This window comes from Passer domesticus, chromosome 4 (genome assembly GCF_036417665.1).
Source record: "Passer domesticus isolate bPasDom1 chromosome 4, bPasDom1.hap1, whole genome shotgun sequence".
Classification (NCBI taxonomy): Eukaryota; Metazoa; Chordata; class Aves; order Passeriformes; family Passeridae; genus Passer; species Passer domesticus.
In genome coordinates this window covers 42,714,574-42,737,956 of record NC_087477.1, presented here as the reverse complement: position 1 = coordinate 42,737,956, position 23,383 = coordinate 42,714,574, and the positions used below count along the sequence as shown (strand labels likewise).

The 23,383-nt window shown below is 35.5% G+C and overlaps 1 long non-coding RNA gene across 1 annotated transcript in view; it reads right to left on the bottom strand.

Annotated features, from left to right (window-relative positions):
* Nucleotides 1-9,518: 9,518 nt before the first annotated feature.
* Nucleotides 9,519-23,383, bottom strand: part of LOC135299086 (uncharacterized) — a 53,289-nt gene continuing 39,424 nt past the window's right edge. The window contains exon 4 of the long non-coding RNA XR_010361141.1: nucleotides 9,519-9,914. This is a non-coding gene — a long non-coding RNA (uncharacterized LOC135299086). The remainder of the gene's footprint in view (nucleotides 9,915-23,383) is intronic.

Genomic DNA, 23,383 nt, shown 5'->3' with positions numbered 1-23,383 from the left:
CTTTGCACAGGCATACTATTTTCATTTTCAGAGCAGTTGCTAAGATCCTCTTCTGTTTCCTAGCAACATATTTTTAACCTACTTTCCTAGTGCATCACTTACCATGAACAAAAAGTCTTTGTAGAAGCAAATCTTTAGCTCTTCTTTCAATACAAGTATATGCAAGTAATAGTAAATTGAATATCTATCTGGAGATGTTATTGAAAATTCACGTTTTTCCTGAGATTAAGTTCATTATGTTCATGAGATTTTCATTCAATTAAGCAATGAATGAAAAAAATTATAATCAAGTATCCCCAGAAAATTTCAGATTTTCAATTTCTAGTGTCCTTGTAATTCTGAACTTATTCTCTATTATCTTTTTTGGGGAAAAAATGTTCTTAATGGAAAAACCTATTGTTTCTGGGGGAAGTTTACTGGAGAATTTGAGAGAACAACCTAATGGAGGCATAGCTGTCTAAAACAGAGAATACTCCCTTTTTGACTGCATTGGGATCCTTGGAGTGCAATATACTGGATATTAAAGAATCTAAAACTAGGGCATATTTTGAAGTTATATTTAGAAGCAACAACTGAATGAAGATATTTTTTAAAAAATTAACAGAAATTACATGTGCAAAGGGAACAAGGTATAGTCCCCATTTCCAGTGCCGTCTCATAACCATTGTTTAGCTATTATTTTAGCAAAATTAAAATCCTCTGGGGCTATTTTCAAAAGCACAGTGGTTTTGCCTTGCAGCTAATTAAGCCAAAATTACAAAACACTGTAAGTACAACATTATTTGCATGTTCCTGGTATTTCACTTTCACTTCTCATCAAACACACTAAATGATCCAATAACATAACCAGATCATGTCCTGCAGCACAATAGGAGCACCACGGAGTTCTTTTGATATTAGCCTGCAGAGGGAAAACCACAGTATCCTCCTTCTGAGGGTTTGTAAACAAACCTGCCATGCTCCATGTAATTTAGAGCAATCAGTCTATTCAATGTCATTATGTTTCCTTTCCAGCAGGCATTCTCATAACCTGTCAGCAAGATACTTCACATTCCAAATAACTAAGAAGGTTTAATCAATATGGGGTTCAAAATGAACATCAGATCACTTGAAACATATACCATTGCATCTCTTTTCAAGCTAATATTCAGCTACCAAAGAAGGCACAGAGAAGGCCAAATGAGTGATACAGAAAAGCAATGATGATATATCCAAATTCTAAAGCATTTTTCATATTTCTAAACAGACAAGTAACTAAAATCCATGTGTAAATTAATAAATATGCATTAGCTCAGCCTTATTCCTATTTAATTAGTTCTTACTACAAAAATTACTATTGATTTATTAGTAAAAATACAAAGATCTATTAAAGTATGAAGATATTGCCCAAAATTAATGTGTTCTGCATCACTGGTATTTTTCATTCCTCTTATTTAAACAATAAAAACTGAAATATTGCCACATGATACATGACATCCTTTACAGAAAGTGTCCAGCTCATCAGCGATATAAAAACTGATTTTTTCCTAAAGTATTGATTGAAATTTTTGTCATTTCTAACACTGCTCTGATACATTGGTAATTTAATTACAACTAATGATAAATTATTGGCTCTGATATTAACAGATAACTAACTTCCTGATTCATATAAAATTTGTTTCAATTGGAAAAATGTTCTTTGTATAATTACATAGATAATAGATTACTTTAGTAACACTTGTAAAGATGTCCATAAATTTATCATAATGATGGTGCACCCTGTGCTAAATAAGAAGCTAGAAAATACTTGTAAATTATACATTATTACTGACACATAGAAGAACTCATGATTGTAACCTAGCTACCTGACAATTTATTTCTTTTGCAGGCACCACGAGCTATTTAATATATCATGATATCTTTCCTGGATGTAAACTCTGATTTCTGTGACACTACTGTGATGAGATGCAGCATCATGGTGTACAACCATAGATGAGTGATTCCTATTGAAGCATTATTCCAGAAGCCAGTATTCCTATTTCAACATATTGACTTTCAGATTTGACACTGATTAAACAATGGGACTTCAGCAGATGTTTAAGATATTACCAATTGCCACAGTGGAAGGAACTGTGGCACAGGCAACTCAGTTATGTTCTTTCAGAAAAAGATATACCAATATTATGGTAATTTAACAAAGGTTAATATAGTAAATAATTCTAATAAACTCTATAAACACCTATCCCACAAGGAAGTACTAAAAAGCAGTGTAACTGCATTAAAAAAAAAGTGTTTAGTACAGCTCTCCGACTCTATTAGGTTAATCATTTATATTTGATAAATCATCACAAATCCACAGGGATATGAGAAGCCACTACCTTTTCAATATTGATCTTTATGTTATGAAACACAGTAAAAACACCAAAAAAGCAAGGAGACAGATGGGGATATTGATGTATGGGAAACTTCAAAAGAATAGAGATGCCTAATTGCCTTCCAAAGCAAACACCTGCAGATTAAGTGAAATGGATCTGTAAGTCATGCCAAGTCTTGTCACAGAATCCAACATCTTTTATCCTTAATTTTGTCCACAGGAAAAGAATAAAGTATCTGAGATATGCATCATGAATGAAACCACAATGTTGCTTTCACAGTTGTGTTACGAAGCACCTGAGGAAACATGAAAAGAGGTTGACTTTCAAAAACCACTTGGAGACAGAAATGCATTGGGAAAGAAGAAATCTGAGGAAGTTGATTTTTCCTTAACCTGATGTTAAACATAAAAATATTTGCATTTCGTTGTAGAAAAGGTGATTTGGCTTGCAAGGAAAGAAAAACCGTGGGCAGTCTCAGAAACCCCACTATTTGGAGATTTATGCACAAGTTAAAAATAAACTGAGGAAACTGAAAATTCTGCAATATGTAACACAAAGTAAAAAAATAAAATCAGAATGTAAATCAAATTTTTTCCTACTGTGAATATGACACATTTTTTACTATGGCATAACATTCAGTGTTACAAACCCCTTCTTATCTAATATCAATGGCTGAATGTTCACATGGTTTTGTCCAAAGCTTCCTACTTGAATATATTCATTGTTGGAAGGTTTTAATTAATATTACAATAATTTGGTACACTTAAAACTGGCATGAAGGGATCATAAGGATTTGCTAACATGCTCCTTTCTCTTCTCATTTAACAGCTACACAACAGATTTGGCCTTAATATAGTTATTCTTAGATTCCTGTCACATGAATTAGAAAACTGCCACATCCTGTATCTTTCCTGGGACTTGGAATGATGATTTATTTTATTCTCATAACCAGTCACATTTCTCTCTCATGTGAAGTACCTTTGCTAATAGACATGTCCATTTCATATATGACTAGGATATGATCACACTCACTCCATATTTCAAAGAAAAAACAGAAAATTCATTGAGTAAAGGACAGTGATGCTGGAACTGCAGGAGTACCAACCCTACAGTGGGATTTAACAAGACTATTTTTGATACTCTAAGATCTTTATTGCTATGGTAACACTTGCAACATTTTATGGCTTCAAAATCTTTCACTGAAGAAATGAGATTGCACAAATAAAATTTAAGGAAAACACATGCATATACACCCACACAACTGGAAAATAAATGCAGACTTAACCAAGACTCTTTGGGGTTTAATTAAAGAGAAAACTTTGAGATATATCCTCATAAGCACATGCAATTTCAAACATGTTTAGGAAGAATTTCACTGTCATTTAGCAGTGAATAAACTAGGCACAAAGAAAAAGCACATAAAAAACTGTTTATAAGTGTAAATTATATGGACAAAAAACCCTACAGCTATTTTTCCCATTACTAGGCTCAGGGTTTGCAGTAACATGACTCAGTTTAGTAGGATGGCACTTGGAGACTGCTGTGATTCCCAGGTGGCAGGGCAGACACTGTGGGCTGTTTGTCCATCACCAGATGTAGAACTGCTGCTGCCACCCCACTGTTGAGGTACAACTGCACCGTGGGCAAGGGGTGGAATGTCAGCAAGAATAGCCCAACCTGTTCCAGCCCCACTGTGGGATGGCCAAGAGAAGTGTCTGGAAACAAACATTCTCCTTTCCAGCCTACACCAAAATTTCTGTAGATGCTTCCATTACCTGTCATTGCTGGTTTGATTAAAGATGAAATTCAAGTTCAGCAATGCGTTGTAGACTTCCCTTGACTTCAGAACCAAAATCAGTTTACACTTGGCCTAGAAAATTAGGGGAAGGATCAGAAGGTGACATACCCCCTGAAATATCTGGAATACACTGTCTGTTATGTTGCCAATTTTTCACTTTGGTTCAGAAATAACTAAAAATACCACCACATAGAAAGGAGTCCCAGCTCATGGAATACTAAATCTCTTTCACTGGAGATTTTCAAGAACCTTTTGGAATCAATCTTGTGCCATGTGCTCTAGGAAGACCCTGACTGAGAAGAGAGGTTGGACCAGATCCCCACACTGTGGTCTCTTCCAACCTAACCATTTCTGTGACTGTTGAATAATGTGATTTCTTGACCCGTCTCTGTTTCTATTAATTCTTAGTAAACGCGATGGCAAGAATTTCATAATTGTACAAATAAACTAGATATGGCACAGAAAACAAAAATTAAGAAGACTGTTTTTTTTCTTTCCTATATGCATTGTTTTAAGTGTACTGAAAAACTATTTTGGTTAGCAATAATAGCTATTCCCCCTTAACTCCCTGAACTACCATATCACACACATATTTAGTTCTTAGTCTTACAAATACACATGCTTTGGAGTCAAGCAATCACAAAGTTGCTGATTACTTTTTCATTGCTTTTACCCACCTGAACTTAAAGGCTGTAAATTGACAGCTGCACTTTACTCTTACTTTAACACAGCAAAAATTCTAGCATAGTAAAATTCTATTTTTACTTGGAATTCTGGTTTATAATAAAATAACAGTAATACCAGTTGAAAAGAAAATTGTTAAAATGTCTGGATGCAAAATGTCAAAAACTTCAACTTTAAAAATTGCTTAAGAATTGCAACTCCTTATCAAAATTTGTGATAGACCTGAACAACTCCTCATTTCTCATACCACAGCACTGAAGTCATGCATTCCCATTGTATACTGATCTTCAAAAATGGGATTTTTTAGTTTTAATTAGGGCACAGTAACTTGTTATGCAATGGGGTTTTTTTTAGTGGCAACATTTGAACTTTCCAGAAGCTGAAATATTCCATTTACCAGGTGATTTATGAAATACTGTTAACCTACTAAATGTTTCTGCACTGATACTTTTTTCACAGTAACAGCTAAGGTTATGGATTTTATATAGATAAGAGAAATTTCCTCTGAATTGAAACATTTGGTTTCTTACAGTTACTGATCTGGAGAGGGTATAGTCTACATTTTTCAAATTTATCTTGTTATGTGTCATCAAAAAGGGCTATTAAACTATAAATCTACCTTATTTGCCTCAGTACATATCTTTTGGCCTTGAAAGCCCATATACAATATGTGTTAGTCATAACAGTCTCCCTATTAAAGTATAACTGTTATGTGATGCATTGCACAAATACCTTTCACTAGAACATATCTATCATGTGTTTGCTATTGAGACACAAATTATTTCAGTCTTAGGGTTGGCAACAGTCACCGCATATGATTCTTCTGGTTTTTCCAATTGTGTTTTGTTCAGCTTCTTATTTCCAGGCAAAAATTTTGCACATGGATATCAACTTGGTATGGCAAATTTGGGGGCAAATGTTGGACCTTCTGATACAGAGAGCTTTGAGGAAAGAGCTTGGGATCCTTGCAAGCGTAATTTAAGGAAGCATACAAACTACCTTCAACTCATGTAAGTCAGATGGGAAGCTAGCTCTTACCACAGACAACTAAGAGGCACAGCTTTCCTTCTGAAACAATTCTCTGGAAAACACACAGCCTGAAGGTCTCCTTTCCCAGCACCACACAGGTTATATCACACCAGAGCAGCTCTGACTTCTAAGCACCTTCTTTTCAGGATAGTCTCTGATCTTACAATAATGACCTGGGGCTTGAAGCAAGTGCACTTCACCACTGAGATACTGGTGCCAACACCTCCTCAGCATGGCTTTTTGCAGTGCTCCTCCCTGCGGCACAAGCAGCCAAGGAGCTCTGCAAGAGCACAGCCAAGATTGGCCTGGCTGTAATTCCATCTGTACTGCAGCCTTGTGCATTGGAAGAGAGACAGCTGGAGAAGAAAATGTCCCATGTCTAACTGAGCTCTTACAGCAGCTACAACATCATTGTAGCTATTCCAAATGTGTCAGGATTAATTGAATTTCCATATTGATAGCAGCTGGTGATATATTGTGCAATAAGTTATTTAAAATCTACTCCTGAATTCAATGTATGTTTAAAAAAAAAAAAAGTTATCAAAATTCTCCCAGAAGTGGGTTAGGGCTTCTCCGTGCTGAGTTAGGTCACCTGTTATCAGTTACTTACAGCCTTAACCACAGCTGAAAAAAGCTCCTAAAAAGCACAGTGTGTTTCCATCCTTCCTGTCCTCCACCTAGCAAAAAGTTACAGTTCTTCATATCTATTTTTCATAGGATTCATTTAGTCTTCAAGCTGAACATTCAGAGTACAGCCCTGCATCTGAGATTGAAGCCAATTACAATATTTTAGGATTCCCTCATTTCCAGTTTAATTTACTGCAACTGCTATTATTTAAAATTGCCGTTCTTACCTTACTGTTTCATCACAGTCATCTGTTACTGATGACTTTCAAAAATTTTTTTTATGTGATTCATGGTAACACACTTTTTGGCTGTCTTGCACTGTGTGTTCCCAGTTTGCTACTAGTGGACTTGCTTGAAAATGTGTATTCTGTCTTACACTAGCTACTGACTTGCTGTTTTCTGCAAAGGCTTTCAGAGCTACTGGCAGCACTGAATTCAACAGCCATGACAGCAGCAGTATTTCTTCCTTTCTCTGAAACACAGCTCAGGAGGGAAATTGTGTTGCTAAAGCAGTTCTATAACCTTGAAGGACCTTAATCTAGTTCATAAGACAATCTATAAATACTATCAGTTACACACATGAAATAAGTTTTTTCAAAAAAACCTGTAAACAAAAAACTCATCATAAAATCTCAGAATAATAGAAACTCTGTTATGATATTCTGACTTACCCTGGAAACAAATAAGGTCTGAAGGACAGAGAGCATTCTGCATTTTAAATACAGATAATGCAGAAAGCACCACCACTTACAGCTTGCTCCATGTTTTTCTCCCTAAGACTGAAAAACAAAGTCAGGATTTAACATAGGTCTCTTTTTTTTTATTTTATCCATTTTATCAAAGTAGAAAACTCAGTAACCTGAATGAAGAGTGGATTTGAGTTGACTGACATGAGACTTGTGACATGATAATACACATGTACATTTTGTGAATTTTAATCACTAGAGACACACTGCACCAAAAAAAAAATAAAGAAAATAAAATACAATACTTTAAAGAAGGTCATTAAGTTAATAAATGGAATCATTCTAATACTTTAGGCACACATACTATTCACTAAAAAAATTATTTGTAGTGGGTCTGCTTTGAAGTTGAGTCAAACCCCTTTATTCTAGGTCCTTCCATTGCTCCAGTTGACAATACAACATCTCTGTTCCTAGCTGCCTCTTGTCATCTTTGATTCACTGCTCAAACTATCCCTTTATCCTGCTTCCCTTTTTAACATTATAATGACTATAGCTATTTTTTCAAAAAGAGAAAAGTGGTAAAATGTTATTACTTTTCTAGTCTACACAACGTGCTTTACTTTCTTCCAACCTATCCCCTAAAGAATTAAAAGCAAATTCTCCCATTAGAAATTTGAAAGTTTATCTCCTCACCTCCAAATCCTCTCCTCCAATCTCAAGTATTTCCTAATTCTTTGCTCATCTGTATTTTCTGGTTTTCTCCTTCATCTTCTTCTCTCTATCCTTTTTTTGTCAAATTAAGGATGCAAATAAATGTCCTTTGCTTACAGACGTCATTTCTTGCCTATTTCCCTTGCAGCTACCAACCCATCTTCATGCCTAGACCCAAAAAACAGCAGCTACACTTTGAATATTAATTGAATAACACCTTGGTGTTAATGGAAGTCTTTTTTTTTCACGTAGGCCACAAACACATCAAGGACCACAGAAAGAGCTGCCTGGACAAGGATTAAAGAGTGCTTACATATAAGCCTAAATTTAGCATAAGCACACATAAATGTAGCTATTATATTTGTGAGACATATACTTCCCTGTTTATCAGCCTATCTGAAGCCTTTGATAATTTACTGCACTGATCCTGTGGAACAAACATTGGAGAGAAAGAGAACAGCACTTTACTGAGTTGTTTCTTTCACTGCCAAGCAGCTTTTCCTCATATGAGCAGGATTTTGTGATAAACTTGTTTAGAAAAATATCTTAGATATTGGTTCCACTTTTTAAAACACACATATATAGATAAATAATTATAATTAATTATTAATCATTACTTAGGTATGAATACATGTTTATACATGGAAGCAGGAGCACCTGCATTCTAAGTGGGTTAGGAGACAAATGCTAAATTACTTAAGCCAAGGCAATTTGAGAGTTTCACAAAAGCAGCAAGATATTTAGAGATTTTATTGCTAAAAACTATACACTTTGAGTGTTCAGTCGCTTCAAAGAAGTAGTAGAGTGTTGGTGGGGTGGTTTTAACTGTGTCTTTAGTACATTCACCTTTACTTCATCTCTGTGAGGTACTTAAATTATTAAATAAGTCTAACAATTACAACTTTTCTACCTGCTGAAGTAGAGAATAAGGAATGAATGACAGTATCAGTAAGACTAAGTCTTCTTTTCAGTGTGTCTAATTCTACACACTCTAAATTTCAGTAGACATAAAATAAGTGACAAAAAAATATAGCCTTACTAGCTCATGAGTAATGTTAAAAAAATTTGCAAAACAAAGGGAAATGGAATTACTTCAACTAATACTGCTTCCAATTCCCACTTCCAAAGGGCATTGTTCACCCTTACTATGCAATGAGGGATTATTCAACTCACATAGAGCGGTATGTTGCAGCATTGTAACAGGCTGGCGGTTAGGTTGTTACAGCTGCAAAAATCAAAATACAGTCAGCTCTGAAATATTCCTGAGTAGTTTATCCAGCCTGCACGTATTAAGACTTCCAGCTTGGCTCTGTACAGTGGCACCTTTGGTGCAGCTTGTTTTATAAGCCCTTAAGGTTGCTGCTGTAGTTTCCAGATTTATTAGTGAGTCTGTAGTGCAGTGCAAAATCACATAGCCAGCCCAGGTTTCCTACTTTCTATAGGAAAATAATTTGCGTTGTTGGTAGAGAAGGAAGGAGGAAAAAGAGACGGAAAACTTTGAGTCATTCTAACTACTAAAATATGCCAAACACAGATGAGATTATTATGGTTAAGGAGAAATTAAGCACATAACTACAAAAGACACAGACATACTCAAGCAGAGATAATAGCAATGAAGACTGGGTGGCCACAGTGCTCCAGAGACCCTACATTTGCTAGCACAAGCAATCTCAGCTACCTTCACTGTTCTTCCTATCCAAGAAAGTCATACATAAGCTGCACAAGACCATGCTGATATGTGGTAGCAAGGTAATCATCAGCACCTCTTCCCTCCTCTGAAAGGCAGATATGGAAAGGGAAGTATTGCAAGGCTGCTAAGGGTAAAGGCTTGTTAATCACAGCACAACATTTGGTTCATCAGGGGTCCTGTTCCAGCTCCTCTCCTCCTGTGCAATCCTCATGTGTAGATTTTCTGTCCATGGAAACCAGCCTCTGATGATGGCAGCAATCAGTCCCACTTATCCAAATACAGAGGCAGAACATAATTGGGCACATGTTCTGTGGTTCATCTGGGCCCTCTGGTTTCTATATAATGAAACAAATATAAAAGAACAAAGAAAGTGACTCAGGCAATAGGGAGATTAAAGTTGACCTGACCTAGAACTAAATGGAAATTTCCTGCAAAAAGTATTGCTTTTCCTGGTGTATTTATTCCAGCAAAATACCACTGTCAGGAAAATATTTCATATGCTAACTGTATAATCAGCCTATATGAAAAAAGCAATTTCACAGAGGCACGGGAACACTTAAGAAACAGATTCATTTGACACACCACATCCTTGTCTGCCTTTGTTCACATTATATGTCTTCAACACTGCAGAAGGAGAGACTCTCAATATTTGTAAGAATTTTCTCTGAAACTAAAACCTGTTGAAGGAATTAAACTGCCTTTAGGGTTTGCTATACATGACAAATCTAAGGCTTTAATTTAAATTGAATAGAAACAAAACAACTGAAAATAAAAAGACTTTTCATTCTTTTTAAGTGGCTATATTTTTTTATATTAATAGCTTGATAATTTTGAATAAAAAAGAATCCATCCATCTCTAGTCCATGTTTCAAAAACTATCAAAAAATATCATGCTTTTTGCTTAATTTTCACGTTTTTTCATTCCATTTTTATAGGGGTATTTTTGAAATAAATTAAATTGACTTTGCCTCATCCTTTAGACAGGGTCCTCTAATGCAGAGAGTGGATGACTAGAGATTTCATTGGTGATGGATGTTTTAATTATTTGGTTTTCTTGCAGAAGTTTTTGGTAATGATAGCAATAATGATTATGACTCCTGAGATTCCTTCATAAGGAAGAATGTATTTCTATTTCTATGAAAGTTTACAATAACTATCAGATTAGTGGTCTCTGCAGTAATGTTTCTCCCTATATATAGGAAATTATTCTCTTACTCAGGAAGAATAATTTTCTCATCCACTGCAACCTTGTTATCCAAGGACTACAATCTCAGGAATGCAAGGACTACATATTGCCAGGCATAAAAATAAAATAGAAACAAAGAAGACACAGTGTAGTTATCACAAAACAGAAGCAGCATCACTAAGCTGATGGAGACCACACTGATGAACTCCAGAGACAAAAGCAGACTAATTATTAACCACAGAGTACAAATTAGGGTTTGCATGTTAAAAAATAGGCTAGTTTACTTAATAAACCCTGAAATTCACCCTAGCTTTCATTGAAGACTTGGTAAATTTCACATTCTACTTTTTAGTATATCTACATTATTGCCATTTATCCCCTTATTGGACTATAAAAAGATATAAAATAGCGCCATCTAAAATCACATATAAATTAAATTATCCAGATTTGCTGTATGGATAACTACTGCTCAGAGGGTATCTAACTGTCTACTTGATTAACATTAAAACCTAAATAAAATTACTAAGGTGGCATACTTATTTCCACATAAAATTAATGGAGAAAGTTAGGATCCTAGATGAGCTGAAGTGTATTTTAAGTACTTTGGTTTTGCCACAGAAATCAGATCACTGAAATGGAGCTTGAATCTAGTGATGACATGCACCAAATGACAAACATGATGAGCTCCCAGGCCCTAAACTACAACTTCAAATAATTTTTTTTCCTCATTCATAACACAGTAAGATAGGTTTCTGTGTGAGGCATTTTTGGATGAATAAAATCAAGCAGTATGACTGTCTCCTCCTATTCTTTATGACTAAATAGCTACTTTGGGGTTTTTTTAATAAACTTATGGAGTTCAGTGTTGGATGTTTTCCATTCTAGCTAGAAATCTACAAGTGGGCATGTGACAAACATTGAAAGACAAATATGCACAAGTACATACTGTCCCTAACATCCTAGCCACCATGATAATCATCATTATTCATTAGAGCTGCCTGAAAAGAAACACAGCAATCCATGATACATGAAGAGTTGTTCTGCTCAGATCTGCATTTTTGCTGAACTTTGCCATGACCTTGAATGCAAATCAGTCTAGGATGTATGTGTCCTAGAGATTTATTGCTGTGGTTTGCTCCAATCTTTTGTTAATAAACTGAGTCAAAAATAACTCAGACAGCTCATTAGTTATAGCATGATGCATTTTCCCCTTAATTTTGGGGATGGCAAACGTCTTCATTATTCTTAAAACAACATGTGCTGTGTGATACCTACTGTGCCACAAAAACCAGTCTAGTCCTCTATGCACCATCTGCTTAAAGAATAATCACCCTGGGAAGTACTTGTCTTTGGCATCCTACCTCACACTATTTTCTGCCTTGAATGTTTTTCATTGCATTAATGTTTCCTCAGCCCTGAGATTTATCTTCCCTGTTCTCTGAGTATTATTAAGAGTTATTAATAAAATTGAAATAATCTCCTTTGCCATATTTGGGTTGTCTACAATGTAACTGAAATGAAACATTTTAGAGAGTTACATCAATGGAAATTCCATAGCAAAGAAAATTCTTATGGCATTAGCATCAAATGTTCTATGCAAAGGAATTGTTTTTCTTCAAGGAATTTTCAAGTAAATCACTATAAAAATAGCATTTCTCTTGATGTTTCCATTCTATACTAGTGTATTTTTGCCAGATTTTTTATTTAAAAGACACTTCGTAACATAAAGAGTATTTGCCTTCGTTTTTAATCCTCCATTTGTTCAGTGCTTTATACCTAGTCAGAGCCAACAATGGCTGTTTCATTTACATTTTAGTCATAAATCTGCATTTTTAGGGGCAGCATTAGACTCACTAAGAAGCAGTTGAATTGGTTCCTTTAGCACTATGGTCTCTTTATCACCATGCTGTCTGTTTTCGCTGGAAATTGTTAACTCTGCACTGTTCATTAGTCACTCTTCTCCCCTACCCAGTATTTGGTGGGCAGTAAGATATATAAGCACTTATTATATGTACATGGATGCGACTGATCTAATAAGTGGCACCTTGTTGAACATGACAAGGCAGTGGTGTGTCATCTTCTGGACTAACAATCATGTTAGCATTTCCTGCTTCCAAAGTTAAAATACACCCACGAAAACATAAGTAATTTGCTTTATCCAAGATCAAACTGTAATTATTTCTTCTGTCATACATTAGTCTTAACTTTGATGGCAGTTGTTACTTTTTAAGAGTCAATAGATTATTAAAAATATTCTTAGTTGCATATCTGCAGGTAGGGATGTTGCCTCACTTGTGCCTTATTCCAGAAATAAAAGTAAAATATTGTCTAGACATTTTGTGTTGATTTGTTTGAAATCCATGCAGAGTAAGGGAACAAATTTGTCAGTGCAAAACTGAAATTACACTAACCACAACTTCATAAAAAGCAATGAAGATCTGGTCTCCTTAATTGATTTGGACACAATACCTCTACTATGCCATTATTCTACATCCAACTCTTTAATTGATCCCAGCAATGAAGATTTAAGGTGCTTGGATCTTATTTTTTCTTTTCAGCATGCCATAATTCCCACTGATTTCAAATGAATTATCCAGTTCTTTCACTTCAAGGCAAACAGACAGAGCACACTTAGGCACAATCATCCATATGGAGTCTGCAAGAGTTTCCATCACAGAAAGAACAAAGAAAGAACAAAGTCATATTCAAGTATGTTAATAAATAAAATCCTAAGGAATTAGCATGAAACATGTCAGTCAATCAGAGTAGACTGAGGTAACACACAGCCAGTATGATGCTATCAATAGGCAGAAAATCCATATTTTAGCTAGGAACTGTGCAAAGAATGACTTTGGGTCCTATTAGTATTCATGGAAAATGGTGACATTATTCAGGAAGGACATGTTAGTTTTTGTCCTTTCATGTTGCTAAACCCATGTCCTTTTCATGGGCTTTTCTCCAAAATATAGTACATTCATGTTTTTGACAAGTGGGATCAGAACATCTGTTTAGGAATTAGCCATACTCTGACTTTTTAACTGCCTCTGAGACTGGATATTTGAGGCACATAAAACAAAAAGGCATCTTCATGCAGCAAAATTTCATCTTCCTATTTTTATTCCATTAATGTATTTTATTTTTAACCTGTATTTTGACTGAAATATTGGAAGAGGCCTAGCTTTTGGCTTTTACTGTGAGGGATTTTTTTTTACTATTAACACAAACTTAAGTTTTCAACCATTTCATATGTACAGCAGATAAAGAAAAAAAACCAATATTGTTTCAAATATTAAAGGCTTGCCTATTTCCTGCTCACAGGATAGAGGCTCTAGAGAAATAGAGAATATGGATATGTTTTAAGTTTCATTATGAATTCTAATTTTTGAACCAAGGTGACTGGCTGCATGGAATCATAGACTATGCTGAGTTGGAAGGGACCAACAAGAGTCACTGTGCACAACTCCTGCCCCTGCAGAGGACGGCCCCAAGAGTGACACCATGAGCCAGAGAGCAATGTCTAAAAGCTTCTTGAAAGCTGGCAATGGGCACTTATGTGCTGTGCCCACTTTTCTGGGGAGTTGTTTCAGTTCCCAAACACCCTTTGTGCTGCTATCTTATTCGCAAAGCTTTCATACCTTATTGGTGATTTCTCATAGGCAGCTCCTCACAGCACTGACTCCTCCTCTGCACAGCCAACAAACTCCTTCCTACATCTCCATCTCGAGCAGCCAACCTGCTCTTTTACAATACCCCTCCTAACTGGATCCAGCTGTGGCCCATTAAGGGCAGGCTTGTTCATCATTCTTGATAATTAGCACAGCTGTAACTCCTTAGGGGTGAGATTACCTTCACCACTACCTCTATTCTCCTACCTTCTATCTATCCACACCTTTGGGTGAAGAACCTTTCACTGATATCCATCCTAAACCTCCCCTGACACAACTTCAGGCCATTCCCTTGAGTCCTGTCACTGGTCGCCACAGAAAAGAGATCAGTGCCTGTTCTTTTGCATTGCTTTGCTGAAGACCTCAGTGAGGTCTCTCCTCAGTCTCCCCTTCTCCAGGATGAACAGACCAAGTGATCTCAGCCTCTCCTCATACAGCACAGGAAGGGTTGGTCTCTGATGGCACATTTTTTATGCCTTACATGCTGGAAGTTACTGTTCTAAACGGCTACTTTTTAAGGAAGAATATTTTTCATATAACTTTTCCATAAGCTACTATATAAAGATGGAGAAAATGAGAATCAACAACAGGATCCAAAAACAGAGGGAAAAAACAAAAGTGCCTATGGCAACATAAAAAAGAATAAAAGCAAGATGTTCATTCTATTAATTTGCAACTTACTAGAGGGGAGGTGGGAGATGAAAGGCAAAATTTAAAAAAAAACGAAGGAAGATCTGTAATGCCTTGATCTCTGAAAATTCCACTAAGAGAAGAGGAAACCCAAAAAAGACTGAGCAGGAAATGATTTATTTGAAAATCTGCTAACAGCACTGTTACTGAAACAAACACTGATGACTGGCTGTACTCTTTCCTCAGATAGTTATGCTCTTGTTTTTGCTAATATATTTATAAATTTTCTCAGAAAATAGGTAAATAATTTTGCAGGGAAATATTCTTGATTTTTTAAAGTGATCATCTCCAATCTCCTCCTTGTCCATTTCTACTTATACGCACTTCTAGTCCCCATCTTTACATGTTTTTATTATTTTACTCTGAAAAAAAAATATGAAAAATATGTTTGTTTATCTGTCAGATCTTACCTTAAGTAAAAATCAAGAGATATAATCTTTAGCAGGCAGATGAAGATTTTAACATAAATCTGTTTAATTAAACACAAGAAATTAGAAAAAAAATTACTTAGTGTTGTTTGTGTTTCATTTAAGCATTTGTGGAAGAACATGTTTTTACTCAAAATATTGTACATCTATAATTGATTGAACTTGCCACAATGAACAGAAATATCTTTTGCAAGTCTCAAAGAAGAAAGAAAGAGAGAAAGAAGAAAGAAGAAAGTTTTACTATGAGACCACTTTACCACTGACATTTAGTCCCACGCTCATGGAATCCAAATTTTAGACAAACACTGCTCCACAAAAAGGAATCTGAACAATTTTCTCACACACAAAATTACTTTGTTGACTTAGGTAGGAGTTTGTCACTTACATTTAACAAAATTGCATCCCTGTTTTAAAAGCTGACAAAGACTACTCCTTTTCATATACAAAGCCTGGGTGTCTTTTCCAGAGTTACCCGAAAGCTACAATTTTGCAGAATACAACAGGGGGTTTTGGCTCATCTTCTTTCAAACCTTATCAAAACCATTTATATTTGAACAGTAATGGATGATGTGCTCATACTTTACCAGGTATTTTCATTACTTTACGACAGCCAAGGCTCCAGGAAAAAAAATCCAAATATGATTAATGACACAGCAGATTCCTGTAATAGTGGTAAAATATGCAGCCATCTAAAAATGCACAGAAACAGTTTTGCAATGATGAACTACCAAGGAGATTAATTTCTCCAGAGCACTTGCTCTGTGCCACATGTGATTCTCACAGTCACATAAGAAATTCCTTCGATCCTAGCTGGAGTCAGTCCCTGCTCTGTGTACAATCCATTCCCTTGTAAACAAGCACTTCTCTTTTCAGACATGCCTACACAGTCAGAATGTGAAGATGAATGACTTAGCTCAGGCTTTGTACAGTCTTACATGGCTGACAGAAGAAAACTGGCTTCTCTCCCAGTCTCTTGAAATATACATGAAGCCACTTGCAGATTGTGTGTATTTGAGCTTATAGATGTATCTCAACTCCTTCTTTGTCAAGTCAAAGTGCCACCAAATCAATAGTCTCAACTTCTGCCACAAGTCTACCACTGCAGAATGATGAGGAACTTATTTTATTCAGACTTCATTCTGTTAGATGTAATAATCTATTGAAAGGGATTTCAGGGTACCAACTCCGTGAGTTCCAAACCCACCATCTGAAGAACTTTAGAAATTTCCTTGTGAGAAAATGTCTACTTCTATTTTTATTTTGTAGTCCACATAATAGTATACTATAATTTATAATAATACTATACAATTTCCCAAAAAGGAGCTCTGGAAATAATTATTGTTTTCAAAACACACTCAGAATACAAAATCCCAAGTAAATATATAAAGTACTAAATAACACAAATAGTATTAATAGGTATGCTATTTTCGTCTGTCCAGTCATCTTCTGAGCATAGAAGACCTAAACTGTGAGCTTGAAAATTTTCAATTTGAAAAGCAAAATATTTTCTGGAGAATAAATGGAAATAGATCCATAAGGGCTGAAATGATAACACAAGCAGCAATTTATAGCATGCAAAAACTCTAGCTACAGATGTTTTCAGTGCCAAAAGGCTGAGTTTGATTTAAATGAACATAAACAGTGTGATTTTTATTGCAAGTCACAAGTTTTCCTAGTTCAGGCTTTATTCCCCCAGTGGATATTAATGCAGATAAATTCTTTATTTCACATTGACATTTTCTACGGTCATAGACAGATATCACACCCCTGGGTACCTATGACCTTTCTCACATTATGAAGAGAAAGGAATACATGGAACTTTGTATAATGAGAGTAGAAGCAGCATAATATAGACACCAGTGAGAACAATGCTCTTGGCAAACAGGAATAATGAAGGATTCATCTAATGTGGAAACTTCACTACGTGCTCTCAGAGCAGAGCAACGGCAGAAAAAACCTCAAAGATCAACTTATAGCTGACTTACAGATGGGTAGACAAGCACCAAGATTACACAAAAGAAGAAACACATGATCTCCTGACTGAAAACTGCAATAAGTCATCAGCACAACTCACACAGCTCACAATGTCCTGCTTGTCAATCTCTTCCCAAAGGCACTAGAGATACTGACAGGCTGCAACATGGGTAAATCTTTCTCCCACCTTCCTGCTACCTTGAACAGGGATGGCAGCCCCCTTTGCATGATCACACATCATCTTGCCATGGCACCAACATCCCTATCACCTTGTGATGGTAGACGCCTGCATGAAAATCACTCAATGACCATTCAAAGGACTCTATGACACCTGTCTTAGTAAAAGTTGTAAAAAAACCCAAATCCCTACTTCCTTCTTCAAGGTATCATCACATAACTACTGGCTGCTTATCATCAGCCCCCTACCAGCTATAATATTCTAATATATGGTTGTTGTTAACATGGTAAAACAAGAAGAAAGCCACGTGCATGTTGTCTAGGGACATCCTACAGATTAAAGGAAACTGGTTCAGGAGTTGGTCCCAAGCATCATTATATTTGTATTGTAAAGACAGAGGATATTGCAGTGGAACTCTCCAACTATCAGAGAGACATTAAACTATTTGCTTTTAGTGCAATACACATGCAGTGTAATAAATACCTCTACCAAATAGCACTAGAGCAACTCATATGGAAAATTTCTTGTGATATCACCACAACCCACATGTTGAATTTAGTGACAAGTTCAGTTGCATCTGAAGTAAATCTAATCAACAGAGCTTAAGATAAGTATAAATTACTGGGCATGTCGTAGTCTCACAGACAATACAAGCTGTGCCCAACTATAGAAGACACTCTGCATTTAAATATTTTTTACGATTTCTTTTGCTTACTACCTGAGTTTGTTCAACTTAACTGGCAGCTGTACAAGAAACAACAAAAATTAGTTTAGTAACAACACAAAGATCATTCAGATTCATAAACTGAGAGAGCAGCAAATGGTTTAATACAGGTTTTTAGGACTAACAATGTCTTGTTTTATTTACATCACTTCCTTAGTTTCCAGAAAAGTATGTACAGAACATCTGGTAGAAGCATAAAGAGCTATGGAGTCAGGCCTTATGTGACAAATCACCACAGTACTTCTAAAAGCATATAATCAGAAATCATAGATTAAGCTTCACCCTCATACTGAATGGAAAATGTCTGCAGAGCTGAAGAAGAACAAGGGTCAGTAGGTCTCTGTGAATTAGAAAGACCAGGCAGTATTGTTACATTAGCTAACTAAGAGAAAATTTTTCTGCAAAGATGAATGCTAAGAAGATTTGAAGTCATTAAGGGAAGAGCTCTAGCTCATGCTAGACTTAAATCTGCAGATTGATTCAATTTGTAGTAGTCCATAATACCAGACATAGAGGTCAGCAGCTGAAAGCTGGTGTGGCTGCCACACACAGAAGAGCAGCTTGCAGTGACTGCAAATGCAGTCAGAAAGACACCAAATATTCCATCACACAACTTGAGTATTGACCACTGCAAAGAGTCTCGAGACACTCTGTCTCCATTTATTGGATTATGATTCATACTCATCTGTGGCAATTTCAGATCTAAATACTGGATTTTATATCCCACTTGGAATCCATAGATATACCCATTAAAGGAGAACTTTTATTAAAAACTTCACAATTTTGACATCCGAATTAAGTTCATTATCCAAATACTTATGGCAATTACTCTGTTTAAACCCTGAGATTAAGTTTCAGTTAATTGCATAGATATTAAGAGTGATCACAATAAGGCTGATGGCTCTTACCATTTTGAGAACTCAAGATAAGTAACTGCAAAGTCCTATTTCAGCAATATTTGAAAACTATTTTCATGTTAAATGAAAATCCAATACCATACTGGATAGCAATACCATTAATAGAACAATAGAATGTAAAATTTCAGCTAAGTGTCCTGAACATCACAAAACCTAATTTTAAACCCCTCTTTTCAACTTCTGTACATTTTAAAAAGCTTTGAGGAATACAGATATTCAAAAACCCAGTTTTCCCAGGCAATTATGGAAATTACGTTAGCACTATGGAAGCATAATGTTTCCATTCATCTCTTCCACTTTCATAGAACCATAGAAGGAGAAACATGTTTCATTTTCACACTGTGCTGTCTACACTGTGAGCTTCATTCATTAGTTTTCAGAAGAATATTTTCATGTCTGATAAACAGCATTTCTGGGCAAATTTTACAGCTGTGTGTCAGACAGAAACAATAAAAAGGCATGTTCACACTGGATTATTATCCAATCTGATCACACATTCAAGACTTCAACATAAATGATGTGATTTTTTGCAATTACAAATATTATATGGTTTCTGTAGATTCAACTTGTTAAATATTTTCAAAGATCAAATGTAATCCATCATTCTTTTTTTTCTCTAAGTGCATTCATCTGCAACATCCAAGGGAGATCAGCTACTCCCTTTGTATGCCAGTTTGTGTCAGACTGTTATTCTCTTGAGTGTTTTTTTTTTTCTTTTTCACACATCACCATAAAATTTCGTTTGGAATGTATCAGAAATTTTACTATAATTTGGATAATAATTAGAAAATTCCTCCTCATGAGATCTATGTTATTACCTGAAATGGATGTTCTATAGCAGGAGATCATCTGGTTTGCAAAATATCTATTATGCATCTTATATTGGCTTGCCCATCATTCAATAGCTTTAAGATGCTGGTGATGCTGAAATTACATATAAAAATTTGCTAAAAATATCTGTCACTATCTAAAAAGCCTCAGATGTACCAGAAGCCAAATTTAGGGATCAAACTGAGTAAAATATTCTGTTTATCTAAAGGGATTTTAAAAGAACAATGTTGCTAACCCTAGTTACTTTTTTACACTCTGCTAAGAGAATTCAGTATTTATTGTCTTCATTTTATTTTTTCCCCATAGAACTCAGCAGCATAGATCCTCCTTGCTGCAAAATCTCTGTCTTTCCATTATGGATTCTACAGATTCATCTATGTTGCCTGTGTCATGTAAGTAAGAAATAAATATATGTGATCCAGGAAAAAAACACTGTTCCCAGCTGTATACAAGCAGTACCAAGTATGCTCTTTACACTGGAATAAGCTCCTTTTACTCTAGACACATGACAAAAGGGTAACAGTACCACTCCTCTGCTTCACTCCTGCAAAATAACTACCCCACTTTTGAAAATCCAGAAACAGGGACTGATCAAAAGACAGTTATTAAAGAAACTGAGGCCTAGGACACGTAATTCAGTCACTACAACATAAAAAGCAGTCATGCACCAAGTGAACACAGTAATAGCCTATGTATGACACCACATTCAAAAGAATTACACATTTAGGAAAATTTAATGCAGAATAAGAAAAAAAATGAGTACCTTGCAGATGAAATGGCAGGCTGAGAAAGTGAAAAGCTGAGATTTTGGAAAAAGTATCTATACCCCTTGAAAAAACAGCAATTCTATAAAGCTGAGATTGTTAAATTAGTGTTTCTTTCAATCATTGTGAATCCCTAACTTCATACTGAAAAGTGTCACAATGCTTTAGCAATTAGCACTCCATCATCTTACATCCATCCATAAACATGGCATACACTGACACAGCGTACACATGAGCTTTGGCACAACTTGCAGAGATAGATGCCTGCTTCTAGAAAGGCCATTCATTTATTTACACAAGAGACCCCCATTCCAGATTGACAAATAAAATAGGTGCTTTTCAAATCAGCCTCATGATTTGTTCATCCCGAGAGACAAAATTTTGTCCTCAGTGGTAAATAATACTTTATCAAGATGCCAAATTATTCTTGCTGTTTAGCAGGCAAATGGGAATTAGTTCAAAGTCATACTACTTCTCTGTATAAATAATTTGGTACACATATTTAAGCTGTCCCTGATGGGCTTCAGGGAAAGTAAGGACACACACACCAATACATACGAAATTCAAAACCAACACAGATTTTTCTACCTGCTAGACATCAAGAAAAGTAGAAGTTAAATTTGTGCATCACACAATTATATGGGTGCAAATATCACTCTATAAGGTTATAGATAACAAAAATACTATTTTAAAAAATGTTTATAACAGCAAAAATATAGTTACTTAATAGACCTTGAAAACAGGGTAAAAAGTTAGAATAAGAAAATCATTATAGAAGTTATAGTCTTATATGTATCTGAGAAAGAAAAATCCAGTTTAAGCCTCACTGTCAATGGACAGAGAATTTAGGCTAGCATCATAAAGCAAATGATAAGCCATTTCCTTCTGTTAATCCTATATTCCAACCTGTCTTATTGGGATCCTTCCAGAGTGTAATTCTAAACTGCAATACCAAGATGGGAAGAAAAGGTTAATAGTTAGCTTGCAGTACTATTGTGCTATCTCAATCTATCAAAATAGATCCCAGTTTGGTTTACCACTATTTACCGGAATTTATTCATAAACAGCAGAATGGAAATATAAACACATTCAATGCTATATAAAAAAGGGCTTGTAGTGAGAAAGAGACAAGTTTTGTTAATGCTATGTTTAAACATCAATAATTGAAATAGACTTTTATTTTTTTCTTTGAATTCTGACACAGATAGAGGAAAAAAGACTTTATCAAGATATAAATAAAGGATCCCATTAGTTGTGAGACACATTGAAAATGTGTTACCTCTCTGAAATATCCTTACCAGTACTGAATCTCTACTGGACTTAAAATCAAAACATGCAAATAACTTTCCCTGGGGAACTGACAGAGGTGAGGAAACATCTTAGAAAAAATCTTGAGAAAAAGGCAGATGACCAAGTCAGCAGAAACACTGTGCCTGATGCACAAAGAGAGTGAACACTTAATTTTCAGTGTAGTTCTCAAATATATAACTTAGTTATTACAAAACCTTGCTCAGATGCCACTTTTCTTGAGGCAGCCAGGATTCTGAGTACATTAACTGGAAGTGATGCTTCACTTGTGTTTTGCATAACTCTAATTTAACATGGAAGACAGAAAGGTTCATTATGTCTTTTGTCTGTGGAGATATGCACCTATCTCATGAAAAGAGCCTTGATAACCAGTCTGGAACAAGGTGCTCTCCTATGAAAATTGTTTCTCAAAGTACAGAATAATTACAGGCTAAATAAAGAAAATGCAGAAATATTTTACAAGCTGGTAACCAGAACACTCAATATGGAATGGAGAGACTTGAATTCAACATTTTCAATGGCCATTATTTATTCTACATTCTATCTCAATAATTCCTTACTGACAGATCCAAAGTCAGCAACTTACATATGCTTACAGAACTAGTCAGAGATTCATGTTAGGGTGAAATCATGAGAATTCAAATAAGAATTGGGATTCAGTCTTACCTAAGTATGATTTTTAATCATCTACATTTTTCTAAATCAGCCCATCTATTTTACATTCCTGTCTCAGGGTGGAGGTGCATATTTATCTACAACAAGCACAGAAAGAGTAAACAGTGATGGCTAAACAGTGATGGTTAGCTTCCAGGTCATTAAAATACAGCAAGAATCATACTTAGAGAAATCCAGGTTCTCAAGACTGAATAGAACTTTAGTTTTTAAAATCAGCAATAGCGACTAATTCCTCCCTGTTTCAATAACAACACTTAGTGAGGAATGAGACAGGTTTACTTCTAGCTCATATCTGAAATAGCCTTGTCAGTAAGAACCTGTTGACTTAAACAAGCTTTGGAAAGAAATGTAATACCAGAAAGAAACACACTCATAGGTCAGCCTCAGCTACTTGACTGGTTTGTTATGCAATTATTTTATGGTCAAAATGCTGAGATTTGGTGCTTATATAATGCCCATAAGCC